The sequence below is a fragment of the Microcebus murinus genome, chromosome 11, assembly GCF_040939455.1.
Source record: "Microcebus murinus isolate Inina chromosome 11, M.murinus_Inina_mat1.0, whole genome shotgun sequence".
Lineage (NCBI taxonomy): Eukaryota > Metazoa > Chordata > Mammalia > Primates > Cheirogaleidae > Microcebus > Microcebus murinus.
Window position 1 is genome coordinate 56,018,373 of NC_134114.1, and position 12,067 is coordinate 56,030,439.

Below are 12,067 nucleotides of genomic sequence, written 5' to 3' on the forward strand. Positions count from 1 at the left end.
CCTCTTAGGCAAAGCTGTGCGGAAGACCATCTGTTGCCTGTTTTAGTTCTCTTTTATTTGCCTAAGAGTAAAAAGGCTAACACCCATTTCTAACAGGGAACTAGAAGGAAATGTAGAAAATAGGTCATGCAATATGGAAAAGTCTAGACAAAAACTGGAAGCTGTGGAAGGGGGCATGAAAAAATGAAAACAATTTTGTTAGAATGGTAGAGTTGCAGGAAAGGTCTGTCTTTTAAAAATTATTTTAATTTGGTACAATATAATTTTTAGAAGTAACGAAATCTCAGCATTGAGTTGCATGGGGAATGCCAATCTTCTGAAAGACTTTTAAAATAAAAGTCAAATTTTTCTAACAACAGAAAAGAAAAGAAGTGGAAACACACAATATTTTAAGGGTGACTACCTTATTCCTCAGCTCTAAATATGTACTCATGGATGCACTTAAATAACAGGGCTGTTCTTGCACACACTGGAAAAAGATAACATATTCCTACGGTGTTATTATTAATGATGCATTGGCAAAAGAGGCTTCACAGTTTTTTTCATAATAATTAATTCTAATATTTTGACATGTGGATAACACAGAACTAGAAGGCAAAGTTTATGAATTTGAAGACAAAATTGGTACACAGAAACATCTAGACAAGGCTGGAATAAAGAGTCAGCTTCAACCAGAAAGCATTCAGCATGTGTTAGTGTAAAGCCCTACATTTAGATACAAAAAATTAACTGCCTAAGTACAGAGGTCACACATCTTAACAAGAACAAGTAGAATAGATTTAGGGTTTGTACTGACCACAAGTTGAGCAGAAGTAAACAGTGTTAGAGCTGCCTTAAAGGCTAACGTAATTTGGGGTTCCACTCCCAGAACAAGGAAAGCGACTAATCCCCTGCACTACCCAAATAAACCCCAAACTCAAATATAGTATTCAAAACTTTGATAAGCTGCAGACCAGAAACTCCCTCAGAGCATCTAGGCAAAGTTCTTTCCAACTCTATGATTCTAAGCTGTCAGTTCTAGCTTTAGTCTAAGGATTTCTAACCCAGAATATAAGGATTCAATGCTGGGTCTGTGAATGGGTTCCAAGAAGCCTGCAAACCCTCTAATGTCATATGTAAAATGTTCTGCTCACCATGGAATAATAATTGAAGGAATTTAAGAACCAAGGCTCTAGACAAGTGAGTTTCAAAGGCAGTAGTACCAGCCCCAAGAAGGCAGTGCATCGGCACCATAGAGTTGTCACAGGTCCCTCAGAACACTTCCAAATGTCCCATCACATATTCAGGTAGATGAAAAAGCCCATGGTAATTATCTCTAGCTCCATTTTTCATATGAACACAAAGTACATTTACCCAGTTTTAACGTACATTGAATTTTCCTGTAATACAGCCACTATGTGTGCTGCTTTGTCTAGAACTTCATCCACGAGTTCTCACCCCCTATATGGGGAAACCACGTGGACAACAATGCAATGTAGCCCCTGGGTTTTGAGTTCCCCATCTACCCTGACAGTCTGAAAGCATAGCTGTCACATTTGGATGATTCTACATAGATGAGTAAATATACTTATTTAGCCCTCATTTCAAAACGTCAATTATAAAGAAAAAGAGTCAACAACAATCAGCTGAATAGTTTCCAATTAAATCAAGATGTATTTGTTATAAAGTGGTGCAAGCATTTGATTACTTCATTCTTTGGTTGCCATGATGGATGTACCCATTGAAATATATATTTTATTACACCTTATTGGTTTTTTTTTTTTTTTTTTTTTTTTTTTTTGAGACAGAGTCTCACTTTATTGTCCAGGCTAGAGTGAGTGCCGTGGCGTCAGCCTAGCTCACAGCAACCTCAAACTCCTGGGCTTGAGTGATCCTTCTGCCTCAGCCTCCCGAGTAGCTGGGACTACAGGCATGCGCCACCATGCCCGGCTAATTTTTTATATATATATCAGTTGGCCAATTAATTTCTTTCTATTTATAGTAGAGACGGGGTCTCGCTCTTGCTCAGGCTGGTTTTGAACTCCTGACCTTGAGCAATCCGCCCGCCTCGGCCTCCCAAGAGCTAGGACTACAGGCGTGAGCCACAGCGCCCGGCCACCTTATTGGTTTTTATCCTTTACGATTAGGTCATAATGTTTTGTCTTTTTTCTTTCCCTTTCCTCCTTTCTTTTTCTTTCTTGCTTCTTTCTATCTTTTCTTTTTCTTTCATCTTTTAAATAACGTGTTTGGGTAGGATATACTATCCAAGATTTTCATTTAGAATAATAAAAGCACGTGAGCCTGTCCTATGTGCTGGGGAGCCATCATAATAAAGGAGATATTACAAAGTATTTATTACGAAAACAGAGTTGCTGGCACTGAACACTGTTGAGACTCCTTGCTCACGACAGACGCGTCCTCTATAAAGGTTTCACAATCTCCTGGAAACTATCTTAGGTTACTGCACTCTCAAAAGAAGATCCAACACTGGTAGGTGGAGGGTGGTCTGAGCACTCAGAAGCAACATGTACACGAAGAAAACAGACAAACAAAAAACAAACCAACCATTCCTACTCTGCGGGAGAGGGTCGTCCCGTCTGAGTGCCAGGGAAGTAGGTCCCCACCCCTGCCAGGCCCAGCTGTCTCCCCGTTGATGTCACCTCCCCTTCGCCAGGGCCACAGTCCCCAAGCCACCCTGGGTCCCAAACCCAGGCGCGGGGACACCCTCTCCAGCCCCCTCGGGTCGCCGTGGCCCATGGTTAGGGCCACGGTGGCCCCTGACTTTCTCTTATTAAATTTTTTTTTTAATTGTAAATCATTACTCAGCTCAGCTCAGTCACCAGGCAAACTGTGTTTAATAAATTAGCTTAATCTATTCCGCAAGTGGTTTGTGAGTGCAGTGTTTCCTCTCGTTAAGGAAAACATTTATATTCCCTCTCTTTGCCCCGCGATCCTGGGCTCCCAGAGCAGCCGCCGGGGCCAGGCGCGCAGGGGACGCGGAGCGGGTGGCGGAGACCCCACCTCGCGCGGCGGGAGGGCAGTTGGTGGCCCGGTGGCCTCTTTGTCCCCGCCGGACCGCGGCCCGAGGCGGCGCAGGGGCCCTCCGGCTGGCCCGGCCCGCGCGCATTCCCCTCTTCCAAAGGGGCCGCTTTAACTGCTCCCCGTGAAATAATAATTCATTATGTCACCGGGAGGGAAGAAAGGGAGTGTAAGTGTCTTGATGGGATTAGAGGAAACCCCCGCAGAGATGATTTAGGGGCCGTGATAATTCATTTAATGGGGGCCTGGGGCAAATTGCTAGACAGGGAAATGGAGCTGGAGCTGCTCGAAAGGGCGCCCGCCAAGGCTGCGGGGGGTGGGGAGCCGGCTTCATTAGCAATATTTAAGAGATTTCATTTAAGAATGAGTCATAAAGTGCAGTACTATTTTATCCACCTGGTTTGGTGGCCTTTAGCTTTCCTCTGCATGAATATTAAATTTGAAATGGCACTACAGCAACACATTTTGGAAAGTGTTCTTTGGGCTGTTATTTGTATGGTTGGTTTAGTTTCTCGTTTGTTAACCTTTTAAAATGAATATCATTGAGAATGGATAACTGTACAACCAGAACTCGAAAAAAGATTAGGGGGCCTATAATGCTTTAGAATAGGTTGTTACTAAACTGGGTAAAGGATTTAAGTTTTTATTGATCCAAACACAAAAGGCATAGAGCGCGAGTCAGTAAGTGGCAAATTACTTTGACAATTCCCGATTTTCATGCAGATTTCGTGGAGCTGCCCCATTCAAAGCCACCACCCGCGGCCTGGAGGGGACCACAAAGCTGGGAACACAGCTGGGACTTGCCCATCGACTCATGGAAAAGTCAACACGCTTTGGGGAAAATACTTCCAAAGAGTGCTTTCTTGCACAGATAACATTCCATTTTGTTTCTGAGAGGCAAAAACAATCTCTGGTTTGGTTGTAAAACTATGTCCTTCAAATGTCCCATTTTTATCTTTTGTGGGGGGCTGTCGCTTGGGGTTTTACAAACCTGAGAAGTTTACATTGGGAAACAATGATTGTTCTCATTACAACTAAACTGCAAAAAAACAAAAACAAAAACCAACAAACCTCTCTTTTGGTGTGCATCTTCCTCTGTTTGGTTTCCAGGGCGACTTTCCCACTCCTATCTGCCACTAACTTGGAAAGTCCTGGTTGGGAAACATTTTAGTAAATACACAACCTTCACTCCATTGTGTCCTGCACATTTGCCTGGCCCAGCACTCTTCCCCAAAACTCTTACATTTGCAAAATAAAACAGTAACTCAGATTTCCCCCCCCACACACACACACACTTTAAAAATAGCTCTTCCAGATATGCTGCATCCATTTTTTTTTTTTTAAATCACAGCTGCACTCTGTTATTTTAACAAAACAACTGGCAGGTCTCTATTCACAGAGCTGCTCTAGCCACATAGGATACATAAGATGCATAATTAATATGTTCTTTAAAAGACTTTCTTAATCAAAAAAGACACTAACTATATGTAAAATTATTCACTTACATATATTGGTTTGTGCAATTTTCCGCAGTGACAGTAAAGTTGGTAGCTAAATACATTTTTATATATAACAAAACTTGGCAAATATCTTTTGTAAGGCATGCATTGTGAGGGTAGTATTAATATTTGTGTTCCTACTGTTTGCATTCTACCATCGCTCAGTAAAGGTGTTACATTTTATACAGAGTTGTAAACCACTTTGAAATATAGTGAGAGGATCTATTTCAAATAAAATAAGGTTACTAATGTACTGTATAGTCAGCGTCTGGACGAAAGCAAGCCTCACTGAGGGCTAGTTGGTTCCTTTCAGATCCTCTCCCCAGTCCTGAGGCCTCAGGCCTGTCGCAGGGCTCCCGTCTAGAGAAGAGCAGCCTGCTCTAACAGCCATGGTCAAGGCTGGGCCAAGTTCTGAGAAGGCAGTTCCTCTTCAGCATAGGAACTTCCATTCTTTTCTCCTTTCTCTGAAAAGACATTCTCAAGCTGACCAAGGCAACCCGAAGAAAGATACCCGTCTGCAACCTCTATTTTGCTTCTCAGAAATAGGATTTAGTTGCCAATTAGAAAGCCAGAAAGCAAAGAAGACCCATGAACCACAGCTTAGAACGGGGCGAAAGCTACACACTAGCAGAAAATGGAGGATTCATGAGAAAACAACCCACAATCCTTGGCCTCGCATTTAAATGTGAATGGGCCTGCCTGCCTCCTCTGCCTTCTTGCTTTCCTTTTTCTTAAAGTGATTGCCCACTATTTTTACTGCCCAATGCATGCATACCCACACTGTTGCGTCTTGGGGTAACTGACAGTGTTTAAATGTTGCCATAGATTTAAACAGTATCAAGCACAGAGAACACATTTCCATCTGACAACCAGTGATGCAACCCAGTGTGTGTAGGATGCAGAGATCACAAAGGCAGTGACTGTCCTCTGCTTTCAGAGAGCCCAGCCTCTGCACACAGGCATCAGGGGACACAAAGCCACATCCTTGCCAACAGAAGGGACAGCATCACGCACACAGCCAAATAGCTGAGAGGACTGAGGTACTGATGGACAAAATATTCAAAGCCAATAAAGCTGGGAGTTGGGTGAGCAAGAGGGCATAAATACTTTTATAGCCCCATTTTTCTAGTAATAAATTCTAGGGGTTTTTTTCTCTTTACCAGAAAAAGGTAAAGAGGTAATACCCTTATATATATAAAGAGGTTATACCCTTATATAAGGGTAAAAAAAAATTGAATACACAATTATTCAAGTTCTCTCTTTTTTTCAATTACGATTAATATTTAAAATATGAAATGCTATTTCTAATTTTTAAAAAAAAAACTATTCAAGTGAATTAACCAGAGCAACTAGCACGTGCAGACAGCAGATAAATAGGCCTTTGCCACACTTTCTTGCACCTCCCTCAGAGCAACCACAACAGAAACTCATTACAATCACAGATCAATGCTTTGGAAATCCGAAACCACATTGTTTCAATAATGTGTGCAAAATACATCAAATCTCATTAAAATAAGCTTACACTATAAATTGGCCTAAGCTTTGTGGAAAGTGGTTTGGCAATATGTATCAAAAGCCTTAAAAATGTTCACTCCATTCAATCCAGTAATTCCATCTCTAGCACTAGCTCCTGCAGGCAGTCATTTGAAACGCCAACAAAGATTTATGTAAAAAGATGTTTATTTTTTACATTTATAATAAGAAAAAAAACACCAACAAACTACACATTCAATTAATAGGTAATAAAGTAAATTATAGGATTATACAATGGAATTTAATAAAGCCATGCTCAATTTTATACATACAGGATGCTCTTAACCATGTAAAACAATACAGAGGAAAGAAAATGTTAACATGGTTCTCTCTGGGTGGTGGTAATATTGTTTTTTTCCCATATTTTGTAAGTTTTCTATAACGAGGATGTATTACTTTTATAATCAGTAAAAAAAGATGTCTATATATGCATATTTTTACATAATATATCAATTTTGTACACACACACAATTCATTAATTTCTCCAATGTTTATAACGTAATAAGCAGACAGGCAAACCAGGAATCTCAGAGTCAAAATAAAACCAAAATCACTCAGATAATGTTTCCCTTAAATAACCACATAAAAATAAATTAGCATATATTTCTTTATTCTTGGCAAGCATCACATATCTACATATTTTCTTCTCTATCCAGCAAGCAAATTTTATCTTTAGTTATCACTGTGATTTTCTTTTGTGAACATATATAGAGAGAGATTGAAAACGTTCTGTTTTGATTAGAAAAATCAAACTGTCAGGTGAGGAGTCCACATGTCATCAGATCATCTGCAGCTCACACTTGGCACCTGAGATCTGCATATTTATTTTACTGACCTGGCCATACACAAAGAATAGCACATGGCAAAACTGCAAAGACAGCCCTGCTCTCAGGCCATTGCATTATCTGCAAAAATCTGTTTTCAGCAGCAGACTATCCATAAATTTGACCCCCTTGCTCTTTTTATTTTTTTTAACTAGGTCAAGTGGCTGTCCCTGTAGCACCATCAGTATATTTAATAAAAATCAAGTATATCTTATGTTTGAAACATACATTATAAATAGATGTATAGATGGAGCAGATATTGAGAAAAGAAATGGTAAAGATTATGAATATTAAGATTTATATTAATCTATAAGCCTATTAAAGTACAGTAAAACCTGTCCTTCAGACCACCTTTTTAAAGATATCACCTCCCTGATGGGACCACTAAATTTCGGGCCAAATTATTTTCCCATAAAGAACAATGAAAAGAAAATGATTATATTAAGACTACTTCTACTATGGTTTCTTTTCATTGTTCCGCCAAAAATGATTCCAAACAGTAAAATAACATTGATTTTGACCTTGTTAATGAACCCGAAGAACTTCATGGAATACTCAAACGCCGATTTCCATTTTTAACAGGGAAAAAAATGGACCCTCCACCTCACATTTTCGAAAACACCAGCAGCAGGTAAGGATAATTTCATTGGTATTCTGCAGATGTAGCTTATCTTGATATCGCTAATGTTCCGTAAGGTTTGTCATGTGGATTTTTCTTTGTGCCCAAAGCTAGAGATGATTGTGTGATTTGTAAAATATTGAAGACGCCTTCAAACCGAGAGGTTTATTACATTTCTTTTTGGTTGCAAAGATTCTCACATGCAATATTACTGAAGTGATTTTCAGTTTTCCAAAATGCCACTCTCTCCAAGGGAACAACTTTCTCTCCTTTGGCCCTGCCAGGACTCCCTGTGGCTTTGACCGGCTTTTCTTCCAAACAAAACTGCCGAGTGCTCCAGGCCGCCTGCACCCCCTCGAGTGGGCGCTGCTTCTCCCAATCAGTCTCTACTTCAGCTCACTCATGTCGGTCCGAAATACCAGAGGCCCTACCACCCTTGTGTGGGAGGGATATTCCAAGGCATATTTCCCAATCGTTTGAGTCTCTCGAGTTGCTTCCCTTTGCGACTTCCCAAGGATGCAACATGATGGCTTTTTCAGGGCTCCTGCCATGTTGCGTACATTTAGCAGCAGAACGCGCTCACCTGCTGGGCAACGAGATACCTGCTCGATGTTTGCGCACCTATTTAACTAGGTCTTTTTTCCTCCATTGATTAGAAGGAAGAATGAATCAGGTGTAGAAATTCTTTAAACCACTCATATTGTGCAAGGAACACATCTTGAAATTTCACCAATAAAAGGTAAACATGTGAGCAATAACTGCCAATTATTCAGCTGGGGAGGCTTCGCTAGACTCCATACCCCCTGAGGGCAGGAACTATGTCCTGTGTGTGTTCGTGGGCCTGGCTTTGAGCCCAACATCTGCCATCATCTGCTCCCAAGAAGCCAGTATGGATCTGAACTGAGTTTCCAGTCACGTCCATCCCTGTTTTGTCCCTGTCCCTTAGCTGAAGGTCGGTGGACCCTTCACCCACTTGCATCACAGCCTGCTGGTGCTGAAAAAGGACGTGGAGCACGTTGGGCAGGCCCAGCCCTCTCATCTTAGAGATGGGGTCGCTGAGGTCTCAAGGATGCCCCACGTGGAGTCAATACACACAGCCCTGAGCCTTATGGTGAAAATCATAGGTGTTTATTCCTGTTCCTAAAAAGAAGAGGCCTGTGAAATAAAAAGAAGTGTATTTTAACTGACAGCCTAGGGTTGTAAGCAGCTGTCTGTGTGGTCTGAGCTCAAAAGTAAACTGTGAACATCCACAACTTAGTTCTTCAAATACTAGAGTGTCATAACAATAAAGTTTCTTTCTTTAAGCAGGATTCTTTCCTTTTTTTCAGTTTGAGATGGAGACAGCAAAGCACAGTGCACATAGAGTAAGATGTGGCATTTACCAACCTGGGTTTGAATTCCAGCTCTGCCATTTGCCAGCTCTGTGACCTTGGGTGAGTCACTGATCCTCTCTGGGCCTCAGCTTCTTCATCTGTAAAATGGCAATAATACCATGGGCCTTCCTGGGCCGTTTGAAGAGCAAAGGAGATTAAATAGTCCAGTGCGCTGTGTAAGACAAAAGTAAGTTGCTTACTTGAAAGGCAATTTCAGAGTTACGGCGCACTTGCACACTCCCTCCCTCTCCATACACAGAGCACGGGTAAGGAGGAAGGGACGCACACACCGTTTAGCTTAGGCGCTCCCCACCTCTTTGAGCAAGCTGACCGGGCGATCGGAGGGGTAATGACACACAGGAACCTGGGTATCAATCCAGCTCAGCCACAGGGCACACCCTGCCAAGTCCCCCTCCAGAGTCAGAGTGCCACCTCTCTCCTCCCACAGGGACAAGGGATGTACGGGACCAGAACACTCAGTGTGACTTTCTCTTTCTCTCCCTCCGCAGTCATCCTCCAGCTCCCTGCTAGAGACACTAGGAAAGTTCACGCTGTCAAAATTAGGACAAAAATAACCCGGATTCCTAAGAATATTATGGCTTTCTTTATGTTCCTTCAATGACAGTCTCCTTGTCACTGCAAGACCTAATAATCTAAGTGGTGAGGCCGTCCTGTCCTCAAGATCTTTCCATTCTCTCCCTCCTTCTGACTCTTTTTGCTGGAGGTTAACAGACCTCACTTCTGAGCTTAATGTCTGTTCTTTAAGAAGAAGTGTTCTTTAAGATAAGCCTTGTCAACTTTCTGCTTTTTTCCTTTCCAACCTGCTTCATGAGCAGCTTCAGCCTTTTACATCAAAACCAGATAGAAAAATACAGGGGAGGAAAAAAAAGCATTATTTTTCATCCTATTTTTGCTATTTCTATTGGGACAGGGCTGCCTTACTGTGCATGCTCAGTAGGTAGACGATACTAGGCCATGAGTACCCCATATCCTGGACAGAAATCTGCCTTTCTCTGACACTGAAAAGACACTTGTCATTTTTATGAATTCACTCAACAAATACTTATTAAGAGGTTATTATGTTCTACTAAGCACTGTGCTGGGTGTTAAAGAAGTGAGCAATGATGATGTTTATTGAATCTATTTGAGCTCAAAACATACTCTGAAATAGAACCTTAGAACTTCTGACTGGACAGATATAGGACCACCAAATCCACCCACCATCGTGAACCAATGAGGAAATAGAGGATTAGAGAGTAGATGGCGCCTCTGAAACCACCCACAGTGGCTGATCTCATCTACCTTATAGGGGCTGGTCAGGGTGGAGGCCAAGGAATATCTCCAAAGATAGCTAGATGTCCTTTCCAGTCTGGAGATTCTGGGCAGACCAGAGAGAACAGTGGTGACCTGGCTACCCACTCTCTGGAGAGCTGGAGAATCTGAGGCCATGTGAGCGGCCACCGGTTTGTGCCATTGCCGGTGTTTGCCTACGCCGTCACGATCAGCATCAAACTCACTCTCTGCTTTGTTAAGTGCTTTGGGACTTCTCAAGTATAAAAGGTGCTATATAAAATCAATCACAGGAAACTCTGCTGCTGGCAGCTCAGAGCAGCTACAGTAAGCGGTGTCCACTCAATCAATAGTCCCTCACTGAGCAGGGGAAAGAATACCATTAAAAAGATGTGCTCTTAGAAAAACTTCCCTTAAGTAAGGGGGAAAAAAATCCTACCTTACAGAGAGTATATACACAGAAAGCACGCATTACGTTATTCCTCCATGACCAGATATTAAACATGATAGAAAGAGGAACTTACTGCTCACCACACACTTTTGCTCTTATTTTAACCATGCAAGAACACAAATAGATACACATTGAGTCTCAGAACCTTGCAGGCCCCATATAGGAAATGCCTATTGGATTTTAAAATCCAGTTATACAATGAAACTGGAATAAGATCTATGGCACCAGGGTAGAAAAAAAGTGATCTCTACAAATTGCTTGCCAAAGAAGAATACACAAGTTTGGAATATAATATACTTGTCTGCCTTTAATTATGTTTAAATAAAAGGAATCTATGCAGATGCATATCATTTTATGATGTTAAAGAACTAGGCTGCTTACACAACCCTAAAGGAATGTTGATTTGGGATATTTTTGTTTCATTCTATCTCAAAAGTTAAAAATGCAAAAAATAAAATCACATTATTATGTACATGCAATCATGCAACTTAAAGTTACAATATAGTAATTTAAACAAGTGAGAACATCAGGGAGAGGGCATCTCACAGTATTTTTAATCCACAGACTCTTTTTGTGAATTACAGAAATGCATTATGGTTTTTTAAGGTAGAGAGAATATTAAAAAGCAAATAGGGACCCCCATTGATGTTCTCCACAAGGTATGTGTAATCTACGAAGTCCTTGAAGAGGCTGCGTAATGAAGTCCTCCTGTGGTCTGAAGGAGTATTTAAAATCAGTCATCAGTGCCTCTTCAAGTCTTTTCCACAAACTGTAATATTAGAGTTAAATTTAAATTGCTAAAGCATAAGTGACTAAAAACCTCACATTTATAAGAAAATGTGTCGGTCCTTTGATCCAAGTGTGTTACATTCTAGAGTGCTTTAGAACCTCCTGGAGGGGCTTGTTGGATGCTGACTTACTTGACTCATGGACCTCACTTTAGGAAATTCTGTGCCTAGTCCCCTGGTTGCAGGCAAGGAAACCACTATTCATGGCTGTTTGACAGTCACTTGTTCAAGGTCACTCCACGAGGGGGTCCTAGGGCCAACCATAACCCAGGCCTCCCCATGCCCCCACCTTAGTGGTCTTTCCCTTCGGCACATGGTTCTTCTCTCCGAAATGGCTTTGGTTACTGTCAAATGCACCCTGAATTGTTCACCCAGGACAAATGATGTTCCCTCATGGAGATAATGCAGGAATAGCTTTTCCCTCTTTCTTCCTTTAAGAGAATTTTTGTACAATCATTTCAGTCTATGAAATTAGAATCGAACTTAATCTGATTATTGCATGAAAGTGCCCAGTTGTAGGCCCAGTACTGGTTATTTTGATAATGACTGCTTTTGAAATTCTCAAGAACTCAGGGTGGGGAAGACAGGGGTGAGTGGATCAGGTCAGCATCCATAGTAGCTCAGACTCCAGGCTTACAGCCACAGTGATGGTCCCCAGCTTAGATTTCAGCA

The 12,067-nt window shown here is 41.5% G+C and overlaps 1 long non-coding RNA gene across 1 annotated transcript; it reads left to right on the forward strand.

The window, feature by feature from the left end:
- Positions 1-3,004: 3,004 nt before the first annotated feature.
- On the forward strand, positions 3,005-4,078 carry LOC105872616 (uncharacterized). Its single transcript, XR_001154652.2, has 2 exons — positions 3,005-3,187; positions 3,742-4,078. It is a non-coding gene; the product is annotated as an uncharacterized LOC105872616 (long non-coding RNA).
- Positions 4,079-12,067: the final 7,989 nt, after the last annotated feature.